Source organism: Macaca nemestrina, chromosome 12 (genome assembly GCF_043159975.1).
Source record: "Macaca nemestrina isolate mMacNem1 chromosome 12, mMacNem.hap1, whole genome shotgun sequence".
NCBI classification, from domain to species: Eukaryota; Metazoa; Chordata; class Mammalia; order Primates; family Cercopithecidae; genus Macaca; species Macaca nemestrina.
In genome coordinates, this window is record NC_092136.1 from 132,396,005 (window position 1) to 132,423,593 (window position 27,589).

General features: G+C 44.7%; 1 protein-coding gene across 9 annotated transcripts in view; it reads right to left on the bottom strand.

Moving 5' to 3' along the window:
- Positions 1–27,589, bottom strand: part of LOC105476165 (opioid binding protein/cell adhesion molecule like) — a 1,438,816-nt gene that overhangs the window by 586,423 nt on the left and 824,804 nt on the right. The window contains exon 1 of one of the 9 annotated variants that reach the window (XM_071076072.1): positions 3,764–3,782. The exons of the other annotated variants lie outside the window; for them this stretch is intronic. The gene's annotated coding sequence lies outside the window, so the exon portion shown is untranslated. Of the gene's footprint in view, positions 1–3,763; positions 3,783–27,589 lie in introns of those variants that run through there. 9 annotated transcript variants of the gene reach the window in all.

The following is a 27,589-nucleotide window of genomic DNA, read 5'->3' on the forward strand; positions in this document are numbered from 1 at the left end:
TCACCGGCCCTCTATGTCCTTTCCAAGATGCCACCAGAAAGTAAGGAACTGGAGGAAACAGAGAGTCTAGACTAACATTTATTGAATACACGTTTTAAATATATGGCAAATCTCCATCATCCGATAAGAAAATGGAAAATGCAGAGAACTGAAGTTTTTAGTTGTGTGACCTAGAGCAAGTAGCTCAAGCATTCCGAGTCTGTCTTGCCTTTATCTATAAAACAGAGATCATAATGGTAACTAACCTCACTGAATTACTGGGTGGATTCATAAAATGTGGTAGCTTATGTACTTACTTTAAGAAAATAAATTGCATAAAGCTTATAAATGATGAAAGTATGATTGAAATCACAGGTATACGATTCCAAGTCTTGCCTTTTCTCCTAAGGCCATGTTGCCCAATAGAAGAATCAGAACAGATAATGCAGACAAATTAGACCTGACCAGCTAAGCAAACCATAATTCTGACCTAATTCTCTGACAGGTACTGCCCATAGGATTGCCATAAGAAAAAAGTCTAAAACTAATTCTCACTGGACACACCTCTTCACACCTGCCAAAGCGTCACACAAGGCATCTCTCCATAATTTAGCTATTATTAGAATCACAAACTAGAAAATCTTTTGACTGAAAAGAGATCAGGACATCAATTTTCATCTTGCATCTGCTTTAAAGAGTAGGAGTGAAGTTAGATTATCAGTGACATTTTCTCACTGGAAAGATTGCCTGGATCATATTTGTATTCATTTTCATAAATGCAATATAGAAGCCACTAATAGAACAAAATCTACTAATTAAATTCCACTCAATAATGCATTTTTCACCTTAGATTAGCGGTGTCCTTGTACATTTCTGCCAGTATAGTGCAACTAATGTCTTATTTAGCTTATAAATGGTGCTTATCATTAAATTTGAAATATTAACAAGCATCAACGAGCCCGAAGTGACAGCACAGTAAATAATTTGAAAGGGTTCTATAGTGCAGACCTATTTTTGCTTAATTTAATTTATTTATTAAAACTTAAACATATAAATTTGGCAGGTTGCTAGCTCGCTGCCATGGCAGCCCGGGCCTTCAACATATCCCTAAAACAGGAGATACAGAAACAGCCACAAATCTGAGGCCCGCGCCTCTGAAGAGAAGGCTCTTCTCCCAGTCCCTTCATTTGTTGGGTGGGAAATGTGACCACTCCAAGGTTGATTTCTGATCCCTGTTTTCCCTGCAGTTTACCTTAAGAGTTAAGACCTTTGGGTTAAGTGAAATATCTGGAAAAGGTTTATGATTTCTATGTTCACCTTCAGAAAAGGGTTATAATATCTACATTGTCAATACTGTGTGTGTAGGATCTCGGTGTTTACAGCATGTAAGAGAGGGCTTGGGCAAGATATGGTATATATTAGTCAAGGCAAAATACATTGTGGATTAACACTGTAACATTTGACCTCGTAAGTCTTTAAGGGGTAGGTTGGACCAATATTATTATGATGAAGCCATTGTAATGATGAAGAAGCTAAGGTTCAGAAATGCTAAGTTTTCTTCCCAAGTTCACAAAACAAAATAGAAGCAGAGCTATAACTCAATTCAGAAAGCCCTCCAAGGCTTGGCTTAAAGTCTCTTCCAAACCTGGTATTTCAGATGTTTAGGCAACTGCTTCTGTGCTCTTTCTCTAGTCATATATGTATATATACACACACATACACACTCACTCATCCATACACATATTTCTTCTCTGAAATATATGTGTATATATATATAAAATGTATATATATACTTATTTCAGAGAAGAAAGAGAAACTCCTATTCATATTGCAATAATATCTGTCTCCATTTTTATTCATTGACCACATTTCATTATCTCATTAATTCATTTACTTATATATGTATCTATTTTAAACAAATATTTGTCAGACATCTCCTTTTTGCCAAGCAGTGTTTTAAGCATGAAGGGTGCGACAGAACAAAAACAAAATTCCTTGCCATTATAGAGTTGAAATTCTTGTGTGTGTATCAGGGGAGAGGCAGGCAATGAGCAAACTAAAGGGAAATATTGGATGGTTCATTAGGAAGTGTTAACTGAGGGAGAATAATGAATGGGGAACAAGGGGTGCTGGAGGAAACATGGAGGTTATGATTAAAGGGCAAAAATGACAACTTTAGAATTTGATAATTTTCCCTTTGGGGTTCTGTCAGAAGGCTGTTGTCTAACCCTCCCCTTCCCCAGTACATTCATACCATAAACTGATTGCTGCCTAAAGATCAAACTTCCTTGTTACAAGCAGATTATTGGAATGGCTGTTTGTTTTCTAATTGGCTGGAGCAACGCTGACATCCAGTGGTGAATTCGATTAATCACAGGTGCCCGCACTCCTGCTCTTTCATCTCTGTGCATGGGAGGAGGGCTAGGATACAAGCACTGGTTAGCAGTGCTGGTTAGGAGTTTGTGCTGCAGTTCAGCCCCAGGCTCCTCTGCAGATCCACACCCTCCCCAGCTCCTGCTTCCCAACCTCCTTCCACTGGTTTGCCTTGGTTTCAAGAGCATGCCCGTTACCATAGCAACATAACTATGTCATCCCTAGTGCAGCACCAGGACGTGCATGTCTATGTACACACGTATCTGCCCACCTGAGGTTTACATACACATGCATGTGCTTACTATGCATCTAGGTCAATCTGTATACACACGTGAATCCTGTGCCACCCACACACAGTATGACAGTGTGCTGTTCTTCCTCCCATGGCACCTTTCTGTCCTCAGGAGCATGTTAATAGGAACACAGAAGGAAAACCACCCTGCATCCTGTGTCCTTTTCCATCTGGCTGATGTTATATTGTCTGTTTCTAATGAAGCAGAAACGAGCATGGATGCCTTGGGCTGACATCCCTCTGGGTTTGCTAACCACCGTTGAGATGCCAGCAGGAGTGGCTGCCCCTCCATGAATGACACCAGGCAGGAAGGACCCATTTCATCTTCTTCATGCCCTCCAGGGTGGTGGATGCGCTGCCCAGCTCCCTACTTACAAAGGACAGAACACACTGCACACGAAGCCCCTGCCCTCCACGAGCCCAGAGTCTGGAAATACCATAGACGGGGACAGAGAAAAATCTGGAATCAGTTGGAATCAGCCTTACCTTTGTCTCTAAATTCAGCACCTATAAGTGCCACTACTTATTAATTAATACATTTTATGTGTTCAGATCATTTCTAGACATTGACAGACCACTGACAACTACCCCCGTGGAATCTGAGGCTGAGGCCGCCCCACAAAACTGCATTTTGAAATCCTTTCTACCTCTGGGTATGGGAAAAGGGAAGGAAAAAAAGAGGCCCTCTAACGAGTGGAACACACTGCACAATTAAATATTGATTGGAAAGTCTCCCTGAGTATTCTTCCCCGCATCTTTCCGCCTCCGCGGGGAGACGTCTGGATGCGATTCCTAAGCTGTCCCCATCCAGTGATTACGTTCATTAGGACACCAGCCTTGTGGTTAAAGCACTTTCCTTGCTGCTGCACGTTTAATTAGACAACTCTTCCCCAGAAATTATTTATAGCCAGGTTCCAGAGCTATTGTTAGTCCGAATGTAAATAAGGTTCAGGGCGGGCGTCCCCGCGCTGCAGCGGCTGGTGCGCTCCTGCCAGAAGCCGGCGCGCGCGGGACCACGTCCAGGGCTTTTACGGCCGGAACTCGGGCTATTAAAAAAAGCCCAGGCGCGATTTTCTAATTAAACTTTTGATACAGGACCACATAAAAGACTAAACCTACCAGGTCGGCGCGAGGACACGGAGGCAGAGCCCAGGAGGGGAGAGGGAAGGGCTGGGGGAAAGCGGGCGGCGGACGGGGTGGCGCCCCCGCCGCACGGGAGGAGCTGCTGGAGGCTCGCGGCGAAGGCTCAGGGGCGGCCGTCGGGGTGGCGCCCCCGCCGCACGGGAGGAGCTGCTGGAGGCTCGCGGCGAAGGCTCAGGGGCGGCCGTCGGGGTGGCGCCCCCGCCGCACGGGAGGAGCTGCTGGAGGCTCGCGGCGAAGGCGCAGGGGCGGCCGTCGGGGTGGCGCCCCCGCCGCACGGGAGGAGCTGCTGGAGGCTCGCGGCGAAGGCTCAGGGGCGGCCGTCGGGGTGGCGCCCCCGCCGCACGGGAGGAGCTGCTGGAGGCTCGCGGTGAAGGCGCAGGGGCGGCCGTCGGGGTGGCGCCCCCGCCGCACGGGAGGAGCTGCTGGAGGCTCGCGGCGAAGGCTCAGGGGCGGCCGTCGGGGTGGCGCCCCCGCCGCACGGGAGGAGCTGCTGGAGGCTCGCGGCGAAGGGGCAGCGCGGGTACCGGGGCTGCCTGGGAAGGAACTACCAGCGACCGGGCACACAAATAACTGCTTGGAGCGGGCCAAGGCAGTGCCGAGTCTGGTGAAGGCTCAGGGCAGGGATTTTCACGTGTAAGCCGCGTTTGCAATCCCTCATGGTCCCAGTGGACGCACCACCCACGGGTACCTGACTTTAACTCTGCCTTCTGTGCTGTTTCAGTTCAGTTTAAATTAAACGTGCGGAGCTGCCTCCAGATGCCAGGCTCTGTTCTTGGTGCTGGAATTATACCAGCGAAAGGGAACACAGCGCCTGCCCTCAAGATCCTTATATTCTTGTGAACAATGCGGACATACAATCAAATGAATGGAAGCAATGTAAGGTTATAAGAACCTCAGCAACCACTATTTACCGAACGCTTAGTAGACACAGACACTTTACATGCCTCCTTTCATTTAAGGTGCACAGCAGCCCTAGGAGTTCAATACTGTTATTGTCATACCCATGTGTCAGCTGAGAAAACTGAGACTCTAAAAGCACAAATAACTCTTTATAGATCACATGGTTGGTAAATAGCTGACTATGAAACCCAAGCCCCTAAGTAGCCATCACTTTACTATCTACCAGGGCATTGTGATGAGTGCAGCATAACCAAATATGTAAATCTGCAACTAAGACAGTATGAAGGGAGAATGTTTCATATTATGGAGGGAAGTGGTGGTCAGAGAGAGCTTTGCCAAGAAGACTAAACGTGAGCGGGTAGCTCAAGAATGAATGGAAGTTTGCTAGGCAGACAGGAGCCAGAGGGAGGATATTGTATTTGGATTATATGACAACCCAAATGAAGTGTGCTGTGCTCGTTTGTAAAGGCAAACTTACATCTAGGGGCTAGGGCTCTTACTAAATAATAGTATTAGTAGTCACAGGAGTAGTAGTAGTGATAACAATAAAAGAGAATGTGGAAAGTTGGAATTGGAATTCAAAATGCTAAAAAGAAGCTAAAATTTCTCCTTCCCTCCCTCCCTTCTTCCCTCTCTGTCTCTCTTTCCTTCCTTCCTTCCTTCCTTCCTTCCTTCCTTCTTTCCTTCCTTCCTTCCTTCTTTCCTTCCTTCCTTCTTTTTTCCTTCTTTTCTTTGATGTTGACTGTGTTCATATGATTGAAGGAGAGCAGGGAAATAAAGGGGATAAAACTTTTGAGGAAGAGAATTCGATTCTTTAAATAAATGCCAAAAATCTACCTTCAATACTTCCCTTTAAAAGACTCCTAGAAGAGTGTTTATAGGGGTCAAGCAAGTTCTTGCTCCCAATGTCAGCAGGACATGAACCTCCTGTGAGGGCTAAAACCAACCAGCTTAGGGACCCTGAAGGGAAGACCTGGTTTTAATGACTCTACGGATAGAAAGTGTGTCCAGGATAACCTCAGAAAAAGTATCAGCTCCAAGATGTGCTTGATGTAGGTCAAGATTCCAAGAGTGAAAGAAGCAGCTAACTCTGTGAGGCAGGAATTAGTGTTTGTGGAAAACACACAGGCTCTTGGAATCAACCAAAATAAGATGAAACATGATGCAGCTCCTCTGGGCAGCCCCAGACAGAAGTCTTCTCTTGAGAGTCCATGGTGGATGATGATGAGGGTCCTGGCCGTCCTCCCACCGCCATCCAGGGGTCTTGTTCGGCTCCCTGCTGCTTAGGAAACACTCAAGTCTCTTCTTCAATAGCAATTCCCTTTGAAGGAGAGTTCTATGCAGATAGCATATTTTTCACCAATGTCTGTCCTCATTGTAGATGGGGTTATGAAGCATGTTGTGCCCCCAAAAAAACAAAAGGCAGCCGGGCGCGGTGGCTCAAGCCTGTAATCCCAGCACTTTGGGAGGCCGAGACGGGCGGATCACGAGGTCAGGAGATCGAGACCATCCTGGCTAACACAGTGAAACCCCGTCTCTACTAAAAAATACAAAAAAATAGCCGGGCGAGGTGGCGGGCACCTGTAGTCCCACCTACTCGGGAGGCTGAGGCAGGAGAATGGCGCAAACCTGGGAGGCGGAGCTTGCAGTGAGCTGAGATCCGGCCACTGCACTCCAGCCTGGGCGACAGCGCGAGACTCCGTCTCAAAAACAACAACAACAACAACAAAGGCACAGAGAAAATACCTTGTCTGAGACTTCCTTACTCCCATTGCTCATCAAGTGGTTTGGTTCTGATACAGGATTTGAAGGCAAATGTATGGGTGGAAAGAGGGATAAAGATTAAAACTTGACTCATAGCTGGGCACGGTGGCTCGTGCCTGTAATCCCAGCACTTTGTGGGGCCAAGGCGGGCAGATCATGAGGTCAGGAGTTCGAGACCAGCCTGGCCAGTATGGTGAAACCCCATCTCTACTGGAAAAAAAAAAAAAAATATATATATATATATATATATATATATACACACACACACACACACACACACAAATTAGCTGGGCATAGTCCCAGCTACTTGGAAGGCTGAGACAAAAGAATCACTTGAACCCTGGAGGCAGAGGGCAGAGGTTGCAGTGAGCCACAATCACACCACTACACTCTAGCCTGGGCAACAGAGAGAGACTCCATCTCAAAAAAAAAAAAAAACAAAAAAACTTGACTCATAACTTTCTATGCATTTTTTTTTTTCACCAGAACCACAGAACAAGACAGTCTGGCCAGAAAAGTCTACGTCAGTAATTTTAGTGTGCCTGGCACACACGGCTCCATGGAGAGAGTCCCTGCTCTGTTGGCACCTCTGAGGCCAGTCAAAGCCATTCCACTTCCAGTAGGGAAGACAAGGATGTCTATTATTTTAAACATATAATTGATTCTAATTCATCATTTATCACTCAGTGACAGATTTCTATATAGTTTATTATCTCTGTAGCAGCACAGGCCCTAAGGGGCCGCCTCCTATTGTTCCACTTTTCCTGGTGCAGCCTCTACCGAGGCAGCTCCCGTTATCTGTCTGATTAAGTTAGGGAGCCTGGTATCTCTGGGTCCCCAGGTAACTGTCAGCATTGCACATCCTCTGACTGCAGGATTAAAGGAGCCTTTTACCCCTCTCCTCCTTGACCTGTCTGTCACAGTTAGTCTTCTTGTCTGCTTATTAATTTGGGACTCTAGGTCCCCAGGACCTGAGAGATAGCTATCACTCCTGTGCTCTCACCCTCACACATATCTGCACATGAGTACCTGCTCCCAAGGCCCTGGGAAGGGAATGGAGGCACAGGATTAGATAGGGCAGCCTTCCGATACCACTGCTTTCTGATTTTTCTGTGGCCGTGCTATCAGCCCGGGCCACCAAATATCTCATCAGGTGTTCCCTTCCCATGTAGATCTTTCTGTTCTGAGTTGGTGAATTAAATACACTTCCCTCTACTAAGAACACCAGTGAGCTGATGCCCTGTCATTTGTTCCTCCTGGAAATGCTATCCTTTTCATCTGCCTCTGATTGACACATCCCAGACATGACTGGGGACACAACTGGAGAGATAGTGCTGTATCCATGCACATGCCATCCACACCGCAATGCTGGGGCTCACGTGCTCCCTAGGCAACTGGGAACCGAGCAAGATCTGTGGATGGCGGTGGGAGGATGGCAGGGACCCTCATCATCATCCACCATGGACTCTCAAGAGAAGACTCCTGGCTGGGGCTTCCCAGAGGAGCTGCATCATGTTTCATCTTATTTTGGCTGAGTCCAAGAGCCTGTGTGCTTTCCACAAACACTAATTCCTGCCTCACAGAGTTAGCTGCTTCTTTCACTCTTGGAATCTTGACCTACACCAAGCACATCTTGGAGCTGATACTTTCTCTGGGGTTATCCTGGACACATTTTCTATCCATAGAGTCATTAAAACCAGGTCTTCCCTTCAGGGTCCCTAAGTTGGTTGGTTTTAGCCCTCACAGGAGGTTCACATCCTGACATTGGGACCAAGAACTTGCCTGACCCCTAGAAACATTCTTTCTCCTGTCAGATGCCACAAAATTGGGCTTGGCACAGTTCTGCCATCTGATTTGAATGTCCTGTGGTTGCCTGCCCATCCTTCGAGGTGCAGTTAAAATATCCAGTCTCCTTGGTAAGCCCTGCTGAGTCCCCCAAGAAACATCCCCAGGGCATCATGATGGAACCCATGATGCCATCATGTGATAATCTGCAAATACGTCCTCACATTAGAGTGTGAGTTTGATAGTGTTTGCTGAATACAGCTGAGTGCATTGAGCAGAGTTTGCCCAGTGGCTTACACGTGTGAGTCTATGAGGCAAAGGGGCACTCTCTCCCTGTCTTCTCACTGGGAGGGAGCCTGTGTTTACTTGTTAGCATGGCTACTGTGGGCCTATTCATGCTCCAATCCCCACCCCTGTGAGTTTTTCTGTCTACTCTAAAGGTGTCTTATTTTCTTTAATTAATTTCTTTACGGCCTCCCATCTTTGTCAGTTTTCATAGATGTTCATAACCAAAAAGGTGAAAAAACAATCCCCAACACCATTCACATTGCGGTTAGGCATAAAAAAGGCATTTTCCAGAGAGAACCCTTCTATGATCTGAATATTTGTGACCCTCCAAATTTTATATGTGGGAATCTCGACCCCCAATGTGACAGTGTTAGAAGGTGGGGGCTCTTGGGAGTTGATTAGGTCATGAGGATGGAGCCCTCATGAATGGGATAGGTGACCTCATTAAAGAAGCTCAAATGAGACACCTCACCCCATCTGCCACGTGAGAGCAGTGACAAAACCCATCTATGAAGCAGGAAGTAGGCCCTCGCCAGATGCCCAATCTGCTGATGCCTGGAGAGTGGGTTTCCAGCCTCCAGAAGTATGAGAAATAAATCTCTGTTGTAAGCCACCCAGTTTATGGTATTTTGTTGCAACAACCCAAACACACTAAGACAAACCCTAAGTATACATACAAAAGACCTCTGAAGTCATCTAGCCAAATTCCCTCTCTCCACAGATGAGGAAAGAAAAGATCAGATGATAGGAAACGTGTGTGATGTCAACTAGCTGCAAGTTGCTAGCAAAGAAAGTCCTATACTTCTTGAAAATGCTGTGGGAACAGTTCCTGCTCCCAGTAGTCCTGCCCTATCTAAAGAAGGAATTCGTGTCTCTAAACCTACTATCATTTCTCTTCCAGATCTCACCCTCCCCAGGTGGTGAGGCCCCCTCTTGCCCCAGCCCCCTCCCTAGCAATGACACCGCTGTTTCCTACAGCAAGTGTAAAGCACACACAGACTCGGTTTAGGGACAGTTAATTTCCAATTCTTTCCAGATGGGTTGGAATAATATCCCCAGGTGGTAAATACATTATTAAGAAGGCAGTTTGGTGTGAAATTGGCTATTAAAATATAGATAAAGTTTAATATATTGAGCTCCTTGTCAGAAAAATCACTTTAGAGGGAGCTTATTATTTGTTTGATATTAAAAGAGTCACAGCTCCGCTCCAAGTGACAAATGGGGGGGAAAATGCCACCGGTAATGAACAAAAGCTCTTTAACATTTAAATTTAGGTTTTTCTTGTAGCTCTGTGTGCTGCCATGAGCAGGCCTGTGTGGTGCAGCCAGAGGCGGCCATCAGAAATGTCAGGAGCTCAGGCGCCAAGGAGGCTGCCAGCCAGGCTGTACGCAGCTTGAGTCTCTCCAAAAGAAAGAGCTACCAGACAGCAAAAAGTAGAACTTCAGGTGGTTCCGTTGGCAACATTGTGGAAAGGCAACAGGGGTCTATCTCAGGGCAGGACGTGGAAGTTTCTCCCACCTTCTTCCAAAGTATCCCAACCTCTACCCAAAACGCATCCACCTCAAAGGCAACTTGTTTCAGGAAGCCTGCCTGCACTCAGCCTGCCAGGCCTGGAAACCCGTCTTTCCTGTGTGGACAAACCACTGAGCCAAATCTATAAAAAACGAAGCTGACGAGAAAGAGGGTATCTTAGAACTTCATTTTTGTTTTTGTTTTTTTGTTTTGAGACACAGTCGCACTCTGTTGGCCAGGCTGGAGTGTGGTGACATGATCTCGGCTCACTGCAACCTCTGCCTCCCAGGTTCAAACAATTCTCCTGCCTCAGCCTCTCAGTTCAGTACAACTTCCACCTCCCAGGTTCAAGTAATTCTCCTGCCTCAGCCTCCCGAGTAGCTGGGATTACAGGCGTGCACCACCACACCCAACCAGTTTTTGTATTTTTAATAGAGGCGGGTTTTGCCATGTTGGCCAGGCTGATCTCGAACTCCTGTCCTCAGGCATTCAGCCTGCCTCGGCCTCTCAAAGTGCTGGGATTACAAGCGTGAGCCACCACACTCATCCTGAAAGTACGTTAGAACTTCTAAGTATAAACCTGTAGTTACAAATGTGCCATACAATACCCTTGACCAAGCCAAGTACTTAGTAGGCAGTATGCCATGTTTAACAATGTCACCTGGCAAGGCCTCTACTGGAGGAAATCCTTAATGTATAATTGCAGCTGGGTTTATCCTTTCTCACACTGACAAAATCCTCCAGGAAGTATGCAGAGATCTAAAATGGAAGAGAGAAGTAACAAGGGAGGCATAGAAACCACAATCTCATTTCGTTTAAACAATAGGCCAATGACCACAATTAGAGAGAAAAAAAAGATGTTCCTGGGAAAAAAATAATGTAGATTGGGTTAATATGGTTTGTCCCTTCCAAATTTCATGTAAAGGTAATCCCCAGTGTTGGAGGTGGGTCCAGGTGGGGGGTGTCTGGCTCATGGGGGCGGGTCCTTCATGAATGATCTGGTGCCATCCTCACAGTAATGAGTGAGTCCTTGCTGTGTGGCTTCATGTAAGATCCAGTTGTTTAACACAGTATGGCACCTCTCCTGCCTCCTTTCTTGCTCTCTCTTGCCATGTGATACACTGCTTCCCCTTTGCCTTCCGCCATGAGTAACATCTCCCTGAAGCCTCACTAGAAGACGGCAGATGTGGGCACCATGCTTCCCGTACAGTCTGCAGAACCGTGAGCTAATTACACCTCTTTTTAAGTTACCCAGTCTCAGGTATTCCTTAATAACAATGCAAACTGACTGATACATGGTTGGACAGGGGTCTTTAAAAAGAAATAATAAAGATAACTAATTACTATGTTCAACAGGGTTGGAGTCCCTATTTCAAATGTTTACTACCCACATGCCTATATGCATAGGTCCACACATTTGCACATGTGCACACACACAGACATACCAATGCATGGCCCCTTTCTTCCTAAGAGTGAACCTTTAAAACAAGAGAACTGGTCTCTGGTTTTTAAGCTAAACTGATGGAAGGAATCTCAGCAAATGATGAAGGCGGCTATGTTTTTCACCTGGACGCTACCATGGGTGACTTAAGCATTGGTCTTTCCCTAGCACCATGGCCATTGGTTGTAATAGAACCACAGCCACAGTCCAGGCCAAGCCTTTCTCGCTAGCCAAAGCCCAGCCAGTAACTGACTGTTTTCTTACCACTTGGAAAGTGGAAGAGTGATCATGTCACATATTCAGTGGGAGCAATGAAGAATAAGTGGGGAAGGCCATCTGGAGCACCAGCCTTCCCAGTGTACTTCAGTCAAACATTGCCCAAAGTGGAGACCAGTGAAGGAACTGGAATGAAAACCCAAAGGCCTATAGATTGCCTCAACCTCAGATCACTCAAGTATTGACCCCTGTCTCTCAGCGGAACTCTAGGTGCACCCATGATAATTGTGCAGCAATGGCTAAGAGGGATGTGCTTGACAAAATCCTCATGATCTGGCAAGCGTATTTATAGTGAGTGCTGTTGCTTCAATACAGAGCTGCTATTGCAATAAGTGCCTTTGTAGCTCTGAGTAATAACTGTCATCTTTTAAGTGACAAGTGGCTGGAATTGTAACTTAACTTTTGACAAACAGAAAGAGAGAAAACAAACACAAGTGGTTTGAAAGTGATACAATAAATAGGTCAGATGGTTAGACTGGGATTGACTCTCTTGAGATCTAGACAGGAGTTAAAAATAAAAATAAAACAAAAACAAAAGCCCTTTGCTTTTGAAAGAAGAATTCTAGGGGCCAGGAATGGATCTAGGCACTTTCGCTTAACTTATTCCTTTGAATGTTCACTCAGCCTCACAAACTTTGATGGCTAAGGAAGGTTCCACAGGGTCAGGTCACCAGTCATCTTTTCAGAGCTGCTGAGGTGCCAGACTAGACTTTCATTCCGGGTCTGTATAGATGGAAAGCACCTTGCTCAGTCCTTGCTGATTAGACAGGCGAGAATGCCTTTTCAGTTCTGCATCTGTGTATTCATAAAGATCTGTGTTTGAATCCTGTCTCACCTCTTACATCCATGTCACCCTGAGTAAGCCTCTTAACACTTTCTACCGAGGGGGTTCTCACTGTCTTTATCTATCAGACGAGGAGGATGATGTTAGTTCTGTGTGCCCACAGGGGTAGAATGAGGATTAATAAATACAATGATGGATATAAAAGTTCTCAGTAAGCTCTAAAATGGTACTGAAATATAAGACATAATTATAAGGCTATTCTTCACCTTTAAGTGGAATTTTTTCTATAGATAATACATGTGTGGGTGGGAATGTGTATGAGGAGACAGAGAGGTGGGAAGGAGAAGTAGAAGAGAAGGAGGAAAGAGAAGAAGGACAAAGAGAGAGGGAGGGAGGGGGAAAGAGAGGAGAGATTGGTCATAGGTTGTTTCATCAGTTGACCAATCTGATAAGAACTTTTACTCAACTTTGCACAGTGCTGGGCAGTTTTTAGACCTTAGCACCGCTTGACCTCATTTGAACTTTAGAACAACCCCATGAAATGTAGTTCTTCTCTTTTTCATATCAGTGGGGGGTGGGGGGGAATGCAAGCTAAAAGTCACAGTGACTTTTCTGATATATCATAAAATCTTAAATCCAATGTATTCATTCATCTGTAAACAGTAGCATATGCCAGATATTGAAAAGAAAAATACAGTGGAAAACTTGAAGATTTGATTCATTATGTGAATTTTTATTTAAATTGAGATAATGTCATCAATGGTATTATACGAGCTTCCTGTGGCTGCTGTAACAAATTTCCACAAACGTGGTGGCTGAAAGCAATAGGAATTTATTCTCTCACGGTTTGGAGACCAGAAGTCTGAATTCAGCATCACTGAGCCCATATCAAGTGCCTTCCTAGTCCTTCCTAAGGCTCCACGGAAGCCTTTCTTTGCCTCTTCCAGCTCCTGCTGGCTGCCCCATCCCCTTCACTTGTGGCCACATCTCTCCAACCTTCCAAATCAGCACCTTCAAATCTCTCTCTGCTGTCTTCATCTGTGCTGTAAAATATCTCTTGGACTCCGTCTTGTAAGGAACAAGTGACTGTATTTAGGACCCACTCAGATAATCCAGGATGATCTCCTCATTTCAATTTCCTTCATTTAATCAATCTGTGAAGACCTTTTTTTGTTATAAACATTCGCAGGTTCCAGGAATTAGGAGTTGGATATTGGCTGGGGAGTACTTTTCAGACGACTGCAGTATTCTATTGTTTTGTGGAACATACTAAACAAACAAACAAACAAAATACCTGGCATTCTATTGCTTCTAGTAATGAATTAAAGTGCCTACTTCTCGAATATCTGACTTCCTGGAGGCCATGGAATAGACTGAATTCTGAGCAGTGGATTACCCGGAGTGTTCTTTGTGCTGGGCCCAACACACAATTTCTCCAAACAGCGGATAAATGAATAATGCAGAGCCTTGCCATCCACCGTGGGTCCCCGACCCCTTTTGACAGTTGTCAGGATGCCCCCCCAGTCCCAGGGGTCCTTTTGGTCACACAGGCTGGCAGCATCCAGCACACTGTCCCGTGGGCAGCCGATCCCTCGAGAAGTCCCTGCACCCCAAGGAAGCGGCACACGTCTCTCACTGCACTGGAGTCAGGCAGAAATGCCAGCTGGGAAGGAGGAGGCAAAGAGGCAAAGAGCAGGGGCTGGCAGCTGTGTTCTAGCTTGGAAGGAAGTTGGACACCCACGCATCTCAAAAGCTGGAGCAGGCAGCCCAGAGAGGGGTCTCGCTCCTCTGCCATCTCATCTGAGGCCTCCTCCATCTGCCTTGCCTGAGAGCCACTTTCCACTGCCAGTGCCCCTGGGGACGTAACTGCCTCCTTAGAGGTTGGCAGAGGAAAACAGGTGTGATTCTGCTGTAGCTCTGACTCATTTAATTTTTATTTTATTTTGTGGGTTCTTTGGGTTCCTGCGGTGTTGATGTTTTATTAATGGTTCCGCTGTCTCTTCAGAGGCAGTTGGAATCCTGTCTATCATCTGGCCCTTGACAGCCAAGTCCTAGCAAGGCAGAACGTGGAGGCTGAGGTGTGTGCTTGGTGGAGGGGACACAGGGGCCAGTCTGAAGATGCCCTCTGCAGGTGACCGAGGTTGGCCTTGACCATGCACCTCCTAGCCATTCTGATACTGCCTGGCAATGCCCACCCGCTGCTCCACATGAAGGGTCTGCTCTCCTCTGATCCAGTGGCTGCCCCCACTGCTAACAGCTGCTCGGGAGGCCAGCTGGTGAGGGACCATGCCCTCACTCTGCTTCAGGGATTGCCTTGGTGCTAGCTGACTTTAGCTGTCTACTGAGAAGGTCCACACCAGATGCATGGATGGATGCGGGCTCAGAAGAGAGGTCACACTGCCTTCCTTCAACTGCACTCCTCTAACCTGCCCCTCTCCGTCTATGGGAGTTGGTTCAAACACCATCCCCCAGACAGAAATCAATGAGCCATGATGTCTAGGCCCACTCTATCCCTCACTAGCTATTGTGGACTTCTCCAATACCCACCCTTTCCCTCCACTGCACCGAGCTAGTCTACATCATGGTCCTTCCCACCTGGACTCCTGCACTCTCACTCCTCCCATCCTTCCTTTCTCAGCATTGGTGGCAGCCATGAAAGCCTGGGAAGCTTTCATGAATGCCACACCCTTGCTTGGACTCCTTCGTGGCTTCCCACTAAATTTAGAATGAAATCCAAACTTAGAATGAAATCTCTGCCTGCTCCCGCACCTCTGACTCTCCACCCAATCTCTCTAGCCCCGGTTTTCAACCATATCCCCACTGCCAACCACAGTTCCTGGGGAGAGGCGACTTTAAAAGATTGATTGTGGAACAAGTGCATGCATGAATCAATAGCCAGAATGAATGAATGAACAGCTAGATCCATTCCCCCACATTGCTTGGAAGTAACATGACAGTAAATGTGACGCAGACACCTACTGCCAATGCCATTTCTGAGATATCTGTCTACATTAATGCTTTTTTGCCCTAACACCCATGTTCTCCTTTTCTACCCCTGCTACTCCACAGCTGTTGGGGACTGGTTTTTCCCTGTGGGGAGGTAGGGCAGTCATATTTGGTAGGGTGAGTGCAGCTTATCTCCTCTGCATTTCCATAGATAAGACATATTTTTGAAAAATATTTTAATATAACCCTTTCCTTAGGGACTACAGATGTGTTCTTAACCTTCACACCACCCTTTCTGATGGCTCAGCCATCTAAGAAAAAAAACAAACTATTATGTATGGATACTTATCAATATATTAAATGCATCTAATCCAGATTTTTCTTATCTTTACTGTGAATTCTATCCTTTTTAAAAGCTTTTCTTTCTTTTTAAAAATTGAATCACATTATTTTATGAACTCCTTCCATTAGGAGATGGGGAAAGGGGTTACTGTTTGCTGCCTAGGATCTATTTTTAATTTGCCCTTAATTGTAGAATCCTGGAATTTCCAAGCATCCTTTGGGTTAGCTGTGGCCCTCAGACTAACTTTAGGCTCATGGATGTGTGCAGCTTCCAGGACAAGTTCTAACAGGGAGGATGCCTCTTTTCCTTGCCCTGAGTGGATTGTGGCCTTTGTAGGGAGAGCCATCCTAAGAGCGACTGGGAATGGAGTGTGCTCAGAACAGCGAGACCTGGGTTTCTGGCATGGGGTCATTGTGAGACAGCCAGGTGGGAGGAGATCCCTGGAGAAGCTCCAACCAGCCTGCCTACCGAGGGGGAGCCTTGGGAAGTTCGCGCCATCTGTAGTAGGGAGGAGCCTGGCCCCTCCTCTTCCTGTGTGGAACCTGGGATTCAAGCTGCGGGTGGGAAGCACTCTAGCAGGGACTCTGGCCTAGTGAGAGAGAGTGCCTGTTTCCCCCTTTTCTTACTTTTCACCCAATAAAACCCTGTCTTACTCACCATTCAAATTGTCTGCAAGCCTGAATTTTCTTGGCTGTGGGACAAAGAAACCCATCTTTAACTAAACTAAAGAAAAGTCCCATGATAACTGGAAGACCTGAGGCTTCTGACTGAGGCCGCTGATAAGTGAGTTCTTTACTTTAAAGGATCAAGAAAGAAAGTTTTGTCATAACTTGTTTTCCAGTTACCCCAATTGTAACTAATAACTCGGAAACTTTGCACAAGTTTTGCTATAGGGTGTGTTGAAAGTCGAAAGTTGCTGGCCGAACTATGCCCCACTGGCCAGAACTATGTGAAACTCACACCATCTGGAAGGTGGTCAGTGCCCTTCCCTGGTCCCATATGTCTGCCACTTCCACTTTTTCTGCTAGAATTGTTCCAGCACCTTTCTGCACTGTGAGGTGTGAACACCTAGACATTGGCCTGACAACAGCTGCCCCATGCACACTGCAAGTCCTGCCTTCCACCCTAGCAGGAGCAGTGACCCCAGGGTAACTGGGCATGAAGTGCTGGCCAGGAAGATTATGTCAGAATGCAGTAGGCTCATGCATATACCTGCCATGGGGCCACCTGGGCTGGTGTAGTGCTTGTGGCATAAGCAGGAGGCCTGCCTAATAATTGTCTGCAAAATACCTGAACTGTTAATCCTTCACCCTCTAAAGCAATCACATTCACTTAATTTAAAACAGGAAAGGGGAAAGGCACGAGAAGAAAAGTCCTTTTCTTTCCAGACTTTGAGACCAGATGTCAAACCAGTTTAAGAGGAGACATCCCTGAAAGCATTATTTTCCCCAAACTTATCAGGTACCTGCCCACAGACTGTGGCCTTGGGGACTTGGTCCCACACAGCACAGTACAATCTATTTTAGTTTGTTGCCCCCACCCTCCATTTATTTTAGCAATTCATGGCTATATTCAAAATAACTGAGCTATTTATGCTGCTGCAGGATACAGCTCCATCTATAAATGAGCTCAGCAGAACTCTGGATTGATTTAACCTCCCTTATCTGTGTGATTAGCTCAGCCACAGAGCAGATACTTGGTGCTTATCGCCCCATTAAAGAGTCAAAGAATGCTGTTACCAGTTTTTTATCTCCAAAATACACACAAAGCCCTGCTGATTATTCTATTAATTTGTTAATGAACCTGTCCTTAGACAGAATCTCTGTTCCTTTGGAAGGCAGGGTGGGGAACTGAGCATTCAAATGTGTTTGAGCCTTCAGAGGTAAAACCTAAAACTCTAGAATTGCTTGTAGAAGCTGGGATGCACATGCTCATTTTTATTTTTTGCTTCTATTCTCTTTCAGTTTTTTGTTTTTTTTTTTTTTTTTTTTCTGAGACGGAGTCTCGCTATCACCCAGGCTGGAGTGCAGTGGCCGGATCTCAGCTCACTGCAAGCTCCGCCTCCCGGGTTTACACCATTCTCCTGCCTCAGCCTCCCGAGTAGCTGGGACTACAGGTGCCCGCCACCTCGCCTGGCTAGTTTTTTTTTTGTGTTTTTTCAGTAGAGACGGGGTTTCACCGTGTTAGCCAGGATGGTCTCGATCTCCTGACCTCGTGATCCACCCGCCTCGGCCTCTCAAAGTGCTGGGATTACAGGCGTGAGCCACCGCGCCCGGCCTCTCTTTCAGTCTTTTATTGAAATAATAGGCACACAGAGAGACGAAGAAATTAGGCCAGAAAAAGTTCAATGTCTGATGGAAGCAGACCCAGGCCCACACAGACTGGTGCAAAGACGCAGGCATAGACACTTTGAATAGTTAGCACATATATCATGTCTTCCAGAGGCCGGATCACTCAGCTTTTTGCAGTTGATACACGGATGGTAATTTTAGAACAAAAGATGGTGGGGAAAATGGTTTACGGTTTTCTTGGATCTATTGTCCTGTATTTGAGGTCCATTGTGCATTTATGTTTTATATATTCACAGACATGCCAAGCATTCCATGAGGACAGGCACACGTCTGCATATGCTTCACGTGCACTGCAGGTGCTGTGTCAACAGAGCTGTCTCATCGTTGGGATCTTGTAGTATAGCTACTTGCATTGGAAGCTCTCAGATTCTCCAAGGTTTTCACCTTCTACTATAGGTCTTCAGTTTTCCAAGCCTCTTGGGCAGAAAGATGTCTTTAAAATAGCATCAGTGACCAAGAATCCTTGGGTCATTCCATCGGCTAGAGAATTACGCTCAGGCCCTACACAGGGTTAACCACTTGTGACGCAGTGGAGCAAGAAAGTGGTGCATCATAGAGAGCTGACAATCGATTGTGGTGCCTCACTACTGTGTGGTAAACAACTAAAATGAAAATGGGAAAGAGATGTGAAAGGAATGTATTCCTTCAAAATCAGAGCACAATGTCAGAAGACAGCCAAGATTGTGCTCTGGAAGTCCTTTTCTGATTTTTTTTTCTCTGATGTGGTGGATGCCATGATGCGGTTCCCAGATTCCCCTTTGGGAAAGAAGCACATATTTCTCCAGCTGCCGGGAATGTTAGCTGTGGAAGGCTCCCAGCTGAACCTCTCTCTGGGAACTGCCCTCAGTCGACAAAAGCTGCCTCATTCGAGGTCACTGCACTTTGCTGGGACAGCCCACTTCCAGGACTACGGCTATATGGCAGTGGAAAGATCTGTCATCCTCCCTTTGTTTGGTGGCAACTTTGAAGGTCATTACTGCACCAGAATCTCCACAGGACTGATTGAGGCCTCTGATATGACTGCAACAATGTCCCCCATTCCTTTCAGCCAGTTCTGATCCCCTTCCTGTTCATAGGTGTTCTTCCTGACAGTGCTCCCTGATGCACATTCTGCACAAAAGTCTCCATCTCAGAGTCAATTTTTGTGGAACCCACCCTAATATATCTGGTCATATGAATGATCTGCATGTAAACGCACCCAATTAAGGAGTCACAGCAAGAAGACTGAGCAATTTTCTACATTACTGAGGAAATTAGCATGGACATGGATTGACATGGATTAATCTCTATTTGACATCTGTTTCAAAAGTTTTGATTACTTAAACATATTTACGCTTCCGGATTATGTAAGTCTACATGTATGGAGAGGTTTAGTGGGATTGAATGCATTCTTAAATTCTATTTAACAGAGAACAATGATTTAGATTGGATTTATTCACTCTTTATCCTTTCAAGAAACATATACATTGTCTCTACGATATGTAGGTACAGTCCCTGATCTCAGAGAACTTCAAGTGTTGCAAGAAAACGGACATAAATACTTGCTTGTTAAAATGCAATGGTACATATTTGGAAGAATTGGCTAAGGTAACAAAACAATAGAATCTAGAATAAAAAAGATGTTCACAGTCTGTTCAAATATAACAACGAGTTGATATTTCCGGGAACATATTAAGGAAGTCTGGCACTTTGGTTCCTAAAATCAACTGTGCTGATACAAGATTGATCGAAAGTTCAAAGAACCCAGGCAATTTAATTCAGTAGCCATATAGTATTCAGACCAAGTGACGCATTAGTCCACTCTATACTGTACAAGTTGGACAGTATAAAGCAGCAGTCCCCAATCTTTCTGGCATGAGGTACTGGTTTCATGCAAGACAACTTTGCTATGAATGGGGTGGGTGTGGGGAATGAAACCGTGCCACCTCAGATCATCAGGCATTAGTTAGATTCTCATAAGGAGCACAGCCTAGATCCCCCACATGCGTAATTCACAGTAGGGTTTGTGCTCCTATGAAAATCTAATGCCGCCTCTGACGGGAAGTGGGGCTCAGGCAGTAATGCTCACTGCTGGCCACTCACCTTCTGCTGTGTGACCCAGTTCCTAACAAGGCACGGACTGGTACTGGTCCACAGCCCAGAGGTTGGGGACCCCTGGGATGTCTACTGTCTTCAGTTCTAGATGCCATTAGAAAGCATTCGGAGGAGAATGCCCAGAATGGTAAGAGGTCAGAAATTTCGTTATTTGAGGAACCCTTGAAAGTTTCAACTCCCCCTAGTCCCTTTTCATATCCAGCAACACAACCAGAGTTTCCCACAGCCGAGCTCTTCTTGTGATGCCTTTGCATTTTGAATCCCTGCTGTCCTGTCCACTCTTCAAGGAACAGCTTGGAAGTCTCCTCCATAGTGAGCCCAACTCTCCACTGGGGAGTTGGCTTCTCGGAGAGCAGTTTGCTCACACCTCTGTCCCAGCTCCCGTCCTTCTTTCTGCTCTTGCTGTGGCAGTCTACAATAGGGCTGCCAGGGATGAGAGCTTTGTTATTCCAGCATCTAGCAGAATGTTTGCTATACGGAAAGTGTTTGTCATTATTGGATAAATGGATAATTTGTGAATAAATGGGTGAACAAATGAATGTGCAAATCCTAAATGCAAGAGGAGGCAGCTTGGAAGTGAGAACACTTGTAAGAGGTGGAAGAGTCTTCAAATATTTAAAGCATTATTAAAGTATTCTTGTAACACAATAAAGAAATACAGTCTGGATCATAGCTTTATGGAGTGAATCTGTAATTAACTTAATAACTGTGACCAAAAGTTTTGATTAATGAATTAGTGGTGATATGGAAGGAAGTGATAACTTTAAGATTCTATCTTTAGCCTTATCCTTTTTAATATTTCTATCAATGTGTTGAATAAAGATATAAAAAGCATAATTATCAAAATGTAGGGATAATATGAAGCCAAGTGAAATAGTAAATAAATTGGAAGATTAAAAGCAAGATGCAAAAATATCTCAAGAAGCTAGAATTATGAGCTGGTCTTGCCAAGTTGATATTCAAGGGAGAAAAATAAAAAGCCAAGTCACCAAATCCTGAAATAACTGTAAAATAGAAGATGAGGAACATGAAGCTTAACTCCAGCATTTGTAACAATCAACAGGGAATTCAGTTGTGTGTAAGTTCGTAATAAGTTCACATAATCAAACAGCTTGAAACAAAGTTAACCCAAACTTAGGAAACATAATTGGTAGTACAGTATCTGGAATTTTTTTAGAAAGATGTAGGTAAACTGTTGTAAGTTGTGTTCAGAGCAGTACAAGCAAGCCCTGCAAGAGTTCTTAAGACTGTGTTATTTAAGAAAATAAGAATCCGGCAGGGTAAACATGGAGACAAGAATATTCAACAGAGGCCTTGTCTATGGCTAAATCAAGCAGAGCTGAAAAATTTGCATCAAGCACATGGGATCAAGCCCTTTCTATGGAGTCTAAGTGGTAGCATGATGTTTGGGAGCAGCAGATACAGAGGACCTGATTTCAACTTCCACAGAAGAAGAAATTCTTAGTCACAGCTATGCAAAGTAGTGAGCACCAGTATGAGAGAAGTGAGCCCCATGATCCCTGGTTACTGCAGGTGTTGAGGCTGCAACCTTGAATAATACCCATGGGGAACCCTCTGGTGTAGATTCATGTATTGCATAGACAGTTGGAGTCAATGACCTTTTAGGTTCCCGAGATTCCATGATTTTACCCAAAGTTGACATGCTATAAAACTCCAGAAGGCAGGACTATACTCAATTTAAGGAAAAACTTTCTAAAATTAAAGTTATTTAAAAACTGAATGAACAGTGATTTCTCTTTTTTTCCCCAGGTATATTGTTTTAATAGTGATCCTTGTATTTATTAGGAAGCTGGAGTCAGTTATCTTTATAGTCACTTCAACATCCAAGATTATGGGGTAAAGCAGGAAGACAGGCAGTCAGGAGCCATTGGCTACAGTCCAAGCTCTGATGGAAGTCAGCAAGTGATTTAACCACACGTAGCCCAGTGTGCTTATCTGCAAATGGGGCTAACATTACCTCTTCTGCATGTTTCGTAAAATGGTTGAAAAGTCAAATAAAATAGCATGCATTGAAAGGCTCTAGAAAAGTTGACTAAGTATACTAGAAGATTAATATGTTCTTGGCATGATTGCTAGTACTGCCATTACAATGTAGGTCAAAAACAGCCACAGACAGACAGTTTGTAAACAAATAAATATAGCTGTGTTCTATTTTAGCCTTATTTACAAAACAAATGGCTGGCCGTGTTTGGATCATGAGCTATCGTTTGCTGACTCTTGGTCTAAAAAAATGGTTCTCTACTGAGGACAATTTTACTCAACAGGGGACATTAGGCAATGCCTGAAGATATATTTTGTTGTCACAACTCGCGGAGGGGGCAAGGTTTTATTTTATTGACATTTAGGGGTTTGAGGTTAGGGATGATGTTAAACATCCCATAATACGTAGGACAGCCTTCCTCAACAAAGAATCATCTGGACCAAAATGTCAGTAGTGTCAAGGTTGGGAAAACCTGGCATAGACAAATAAAATTATTATTTGTGCTTATCCAAGGTCCTTAGCAACGAATTCAACCTCCTCTTGGCTTTTCGAGTGCAAACTGCAGAACTCTAGAAGATTTGGTTTGGAAGCACTTGGAAAACAAAGAGGGGGAATGTGAATCTCTCTGTTAATTCACATCAACTGTAAAACAACTCAACACACCTTCCTCAAAGAAGTTTATTTTCTTTAATAATGGTGTTGCACATGACAGAAACTCAACTCATACTTTAGATTAGATTAAAAGCAAAAGTAAATTGAGATATTTTCTAATGCTAAAAAAAACTCGGTCTTGGCCAGACACAGTGGCTCACACCTGTAATCCCAGCACTTTGGGAGGCCAAGGCGGGCGGATCACCTGAAGTTGGGAGTTCAAGAACAGTCTGACATGGAGAAACCTCATCTCTACTAAAAATACAAAATTAGCTGGGTGTGGTGGCACATGCCTATAATCCCAGCTACTCAGGAGGCTGAGGCAGGAGAATCACTTCAACCAGGGAGGTGGAGGTTGCGGTGAGTTGAGATCACGCCACTGCACTCCAGCCTAGGCAACAAGAGCAAAACTCCGTCTCAAAAAAAAAAAAAAAAAAAAAAAAAAAAATCAGCCTGTACTTGGACTTTCCCACAGCATCCTGGATATTTCTAGCATTCTGCTCAGACTTTCAGTGGCTCCCTTCCCAAAGGACTTTGCACGTCTAAACTTGTCTGGCACTTCTCTTGGGACTTGGCACCAGAGTTATTTAATCTACCCCCTCATTCTGCAACAAGAAAACAAGGAGACGTTATGTAACTGATTCTTGGTTACTTGATTATGTAGTGGTAGAACTCATACTAAGATCATCTTTCCTGGTGAAGCGCTCTGAATTTCGCAGCACCATGTGGGCTCTGCTGTACAGAGAAAAAGGCAGTGCATGTTTTCCAGGTAAAACCTCTCTTGGATTAAAAAACACAAGAACGTTTTCTTTTTTATAACCTACGTCACTTTTTGGTTGGTGTACAATATTTCAAAAATGAAATGTTTAAAATAATGCAATGAATTCAGAAAGACTAGTTCGAACAATGCACATATCCAATTTATGCCAGCCCTACCATACGGCCAAATTTTATTAAATGAAACTCAGTACCGCATATCATATTTAAGTATTCTTACAAAGGTTTATTTAAACATTTTCTTTGAAGATGAAGTATTTAAGGATGATAAAGATAATTACTCATTGTAAGCATAATGGTCCACTTGACAGAAGAAATTAAATGTAAGGATAACTTTTAATAAAAATTAAGCATTAGAAACCTCTCTACTACCACTTTGGTTTGTAATGTATTTTTAGGGAGATGGTCAAAAGTGCCACTCATTCTACCGCCTCATAACACCACACTCAACGGTGTATAGTCAGGTTCTTCTGCATCACTTAGGACAGAAAGTGAAGGAGAGCCCTGTATCCCACTGGATCCTCAAGGTGGGATTTATTTGTACCTGCTGCAGGTGATGAATTGGTCTAGGGCCAACGTCAGAGAAGCACAGTGCTATAATCAATTCCAATTCTCACCTATTAGGCTGGGTAAGAGACCAAAATTTGCCACCTCAGAATGTGAAGAATTGTTGAGCTGAAGACAATTAAGAGGAAGGAGATGCAGGACAGCTCTGTGCCCTCCCTCTATTTGCCTAAAAGTAGGACATAGACTTACAAAGACAAAAGGAACCCTGCTCCTCCTCCCACCACCACCACTAGGAAGAATGAAGGTTAACCACCGAAGACAACTTTACATTCTTATCTACTGGAGATGATACCAGAGGAATCTACATGAACAAGCTTTACTAACTGGCCTTTGTCTGTCAGGTATTTGCCTGCCCACAAATTGTTGCCCCTAGAGAATCAAAGTCCTTTTCCATAATCTTGTCACTTCTCTAAAAATTAACTGTTCTTGAAGATGCTATATAAGCTGTAACTCAAAAGCCACCTCTTGGAGAACTGCTCATTCCCTAAGTGGCTCTCGTGTGTATATGAAATACACATGTTGTTAAGCTGCTGGGTTTTTTTTTTCTTGTTAGTCTGTCTTTTGTTATAGGGATCTGTTTCAACTAACAACCTATGGGGATTGAAGAAAAAAATTGTTATTCTCTCCAATGGCTGCAAGATATTCTGTACCTGCTGCTTCTATATCTCAAGATGACGTTTCCACTACAGGCTCCTTCCCCATGAAGAAGGGCAAGGCAGCACTAAAGGCCTCACAGCTCACGCAAGTATCACTAGTCCTCTGTCAACACAGTCCAGAGGCTGTAGCCCAGACTGTATGTCCATGCAGGAGACAGTCCTTTGCCTTCAGTGATGCATTCAATGTCCTGCAACGGTGAGGTACAGGCTCTGCTCTGTCCTGGGGAGACAAGCTGCAAGCTTGCATTTGCATGAGAACAACACATGGCCCAGCAGGAGAGAGAAAGAAGTACACAGTTTTAATCTGAACACTGAACACAAATATTTCTCAGGCCAGACATTTTGAACATTGGTCATAGCCAGTTTATCTAAGTCTCAAGCCCTCCCTCTCTTCTCCAACCCACATCTACTGTCCTAGTATTGGTGCCACATTTCCTATTAAGAGAACTCTTGCATAATTCTCCCAAATTCCCACAGACAGAAGAATAGAGGAGTGAAGAAATTTATCAGTGTGTGCCCTCAATGGAATAATGTACAGCAATCAAAATGGATGAAATGCATCTACAGGCAACTCATAGGATTAAAGTTAGCAAATCCAGTTACAAATACAAAAGAGTACAAACAGCATAATGTTCTCTTCTAAATTAAAAAAAAGAAACCTAAACAATATACAGGTAATAAATTTCCATAGATCTGACAATACCAGATAGATAGGTTGGGAAATTGATTGATTGATAGAGTGATAGATCAATTGATCAACAGATAAGGGATAAAAGAGGGAGGACACACACCAGTAGATGTAAATTATCAGTGTTTTGGCTTCTGTGTTGGGTAGGGTGTTAGAAAGCATGCATTGTATTATGAAGAAAGAAAGGAAGAAAAGAAGGAAGGGAGGGAGGGAGGGAGGAGGGAAGGAAGGAAGGAGGGAAGGAAGGAAGGGAGGGAGGAGGGAAGGAAGGAAGGGAGGGAGGAGGGAAGGAAGGAGGGAGGGAGGGAGGGAGGGAGGGAAGGAAGGAAGGAAGGAAGGAAGGAAGGAAGGAAGGAAGGAAGGAAGGAAGGAAGGAAGGAAGGAAGAAAGTCATTGCACATAACAGTCTTAAGAATGTGACATGAACCCATAATTATACTTAATCCAGTTCTGTCTGCCTGAAGGCCAAGTAGAAAAACAAATGTGACTAGTCACACTCCTGCTTACCAACGCCTAGGACTCCCTATCATAAAAGCAAGATATTGCTTGGAGTGAAACATCCTTCCACATACTGACTGTTGCCTGACTTTCCAAAATCATCTCTGGTCACCATTCATGTACTATAAGCTCCAGCTGCAACTGATCTTGGCTCCTCTTCCCCACTTGTGACAAACACCTCCAGACCACTCTGTCCTTGCTCCTGCTGTTTCCTCCTATAATATCAGCCCCATCCCTAACAAATCCTGTGCCTCCTCCAAGACCCAGCCCACCCATCGCTCTCTCAGAGACAGCTTTGCTGAGCTCCCTTCACCCCAGCATAGCAAGCAAGAATGAACCCTTTTCCATATCCAAGGCTCCTGGTGCCTATTCCCTTAACAAATACTTTTATATTAATTGGCTGTACATCCTCAGCCTCTATTGTATTGTGAGATCCTAAAGGACAGGGCTCTATTTTCTTCATTTGGCATTTCTGAAGTGTAGTCACTTTCTATTGCTGTGTAAGAAATTACCAAAAATGTAGTGCTTAGAACAGTTCATTATCTCAAAGTGTGTGGGTCAGAAGCCCCGTGGGCTTGGCTAGATTCTCTGTTTTGGGCCTCACAAGGTTGAGGTCAAGGGGTCAAACAGCCTGGATTCCTATTTGGGGGCCCTGCAGAAGATCTGCTTCCAACTTTCTTAAGCTCGTTGACTGAACTCAGTTCCTTGGAGTCATGGGACTGAAGTCCTTGATTCCTTGATGGCTATTGACCATGGGCTGCTCATGGACATTCCTTGCTATGGGCTCCCTTCATCTTCAAAGTCAGCAAAGGCCTGTCAATTCCTCCTGGTACTTCGACTCTCTTTGATGTCCCTTTCTGTCGTCAGCTGGAGAAAGTTTCTTGCTTTTAAGGGTTCCTATGATGACACTGGGCCCACTTGGATAATCCAGGATGTTCATCCTATTTCAAGGTCAACTGTGCATTAGAACATAATATAATCAAAGAGCGATATCTCATTATATTCACAGGTACCTGGAGTTAGGATGTGACATCTTTAGAAGGCCATTTTAGAAACTTTGCCTGCTGTATTCAGTGTGTACCACAGTTAATGAAAAGGAGAGAGAGAAGGGATGCCTCCACAGCTTATTTCAGTACTTTCCACTGGTCCCACATGTGCACACAAACATCCTCACAGGCAACCACAAACATATAACATCCTGGGAATTCAGGCCCACTCTGCTCCTTTATAATGAGGCCTATGTTCTCGGTCCAAAGAGATATTGGAAAATGTCCTCAGAAAAGACTAGGCCCAACTTCAGTTCTAATAAATCAGAATCTTTGAGGGTAATGCTCTGAAATATGTGTTTTTAACAAGCTGTAACTTTGCTCAGGCTGTGAACTGGATGGTTTAAGCAATAAACATTGATTTTCCACAGTTCTGGAGGTTGGAATTCCAAGACCAAGGTGCCTGCAGGGTTGGATTCTTGGTAGGGGCTCT